The following is a 2,565-nucleotide window of genomic DNA, read 5'->3' as shown; positions in this document are numbered from 1 at the left end:
TTTCAATAATTTATATTGAAATAATTATTTTAGTTTTTTTTTTTTTCTTAAAATATCTTATTTTTCCTTGTTTCCTTTCCTCACTGGGGTATTTCCCCTGTTGGGACCCCTTGGCTTATAGCATTCTGCTTTTCCAACTAGGGTTGTAGCTCATCAAGTAATAATGATGTATATATATATATATATATATATATATATATATATATATATATATATATATATATATATATATATATATACATATATATTTATATATATATATATATATATATATATATATATATATATATATATATATATATATATATATATATATATATATATATATATATATATATGTATATATATTTACGAATAGGCAAGCATTATCTTTTATTATTTCTGAGGTATAGTTAAATCGTTGGCGTATGCGATATAGGTTGGCTACCCTGGACTATGATAATTTTTCATAATTTTTTAACGAGAGGATTTATATATCTGATATTTTATAAATTGTTTTGATGGTGTCAAAGTCGCTAGAATAATATAAAAAAATGGTTAGTATTTCAAAACAAAATTTTCCCTGTCCTATTTATCACATGTGTTTTTTCATAATTTTCTTTATCAATTAGGTAAAATATGAATTGAATATAAAAAAAAATATTCTGCGGAAGTTTAAGCATAAGTTAGGAAACACTACTTTTTTATTACATGATATTTAAAAAGAAATAGGATTGATCTGAAACCAAATATAGTAGTAAACAACTTTCTATTTCTATATTTATCTGTGGAATTGATCGATAGGACTGTACAGCACGTGTTTCACAAAAGCTAATACACTGTTACGGTAATGTCTTTCTTTTTTTTTTTGGTGTGTGTGTATCTTACTCGCCCCTTCTTTGATAATAGAGCTTGTTTAAGCTTACATTCTCATGCACATATCTGTTTGAATTATGAAACGGTCTTGCTTGGAGTCCCTTGTATATTAACTTGACATCTATTGAAATAAAATCAGTTGCATTCACGTCGTCTCTCAGTTATAACCTATGGGGCTACTCACACATTGGTGATAGCTGGAGAACCAGCTTCCCCCCCCCCTCCCCCTTTCTTCTCATTGCTGTCTTACCGTTTGAGAATGACCCCTCCGACCTCACTCTCCTCATCAGAACACCTACGGATACCTACGCCCAACTCATCACATGGCATCCTGAAGTCTTCTGTCCGGAACTTCACCAGACCCCCAGACAGTATCTATCACCATATCAAGATGACAGGCCCCCAGTATTTGCCAGAATCAGGTGTCTGGCGGCGAATCTTTTGGCAACCTCCTGAAATAGTATTATCAGGTGCTGATGAATCCAGAAGACATCAAAAAGATTGCAATCACCAACCGCTTTGCTATATACACCTTCAATTACTCTTGTGTTGGCCATTATAATTCTGGGTCCATTTTTCAGTGCTTCATGGATGGTATCTTAGGGGAACTTCACTTTTACATTGGCTACTTAGAGGACATAATTCTGTTCTCTTCCTCCAATGAGGAACACTTCTGTCACCTACACATCGTGTTTGACTGCCTACAACAGAACTGCCAATAAAGTATCGGTTTGGGCACCACATCAGTCATGAAAGAGTCCATGCCCTCCCTGAGAAGGTAACAGCCGTTCAGAACTTCCCCACGCCTTCCAACATTTAAACACTGTAAGATTTCTTGGGCATTATCATTTACTATAACCATATCCTGACAGCCATTGCCGTCACTCTTGCCCACCTTCTACTCCTCCCTCAGGGGCAATCCAAAAGATCTGAAGTGAGATCCCCTTTAAGAAGCGTCCTTTTGCAAACAAAAAATACCCTTTCAACCACGGCTCCGCTCACATTTCCCATGCCACATGTCCTTTTCCTTCTCTCCACCAATGCTAATTATGCTGCTTTTGGTGCAGTACTCGAGCAGCTGGTTAATGGCTTGCCCCGCCTATTGGCCTTCATCAGTAGAAAACTTTCAAAGGTACAGTCTGACCACTCTACCTTCGACTATGAATTCTTGATGGTGCACTTGGCTGTCTGCCACTTTGGCCACCTCTTAGAAGATATGCCCTTTGTTATTCATATGGATCACATGCCTCTGGGTCATGCCTTTACTCGACAGTCCAATGCCTGGTCCGGCCACTAATGCCGATATCTCTTCGACGTTGCTGAATAAAATTGTACTCTTCAGCACGTCCAAGGGAAAATAAATCTAGTTGGCGATGCCCTGTCAAAAAACACATTGGCTGCCATTCACCTGCCATTGGATTACAACGACTTGGCAGAACCCCCGCCAAAAGATCCAAAGCTCCAAACATGGAGGCCATTTTGGATGTCCCTCCGTAGGGAAGATGTCTCATTTGACGACTCAAACACCATCCTTCTCTGTGACATAATTCTTCGTAGATCACAACCAATGATACTTGCTTCAATGTGCCGATAGGTGTTTGATTTTATTCATATTCTCTCACATCCCCATCTACTGCAGAGTTACTGATGACGAAGTTTATTAGGCCCTCTATTACTAAGCATGCTAACGATTTGGTCCACCACTTTATT

The sequence above is a fragment of the Palaemon carinicauda genome, chromosome 24, assembly GCF_036898095.1.
Source record: "Palaemon carinicauda isolate YSFRI2023 chromosome 24, ASM3689809v2, whole genome shotgun sequence".
Taxonomy (NCBI): Eukaryota; Metazoa; Arthropoda; class Malacostraca; order Decapoda; family Palaemonidae; genus Palaemon; species Palaemon carinicauda.
The sequence above is the reverse complement of the archived record's forward strand: the minus strand, read 5'-3'. Positions refer to the sequence as shown.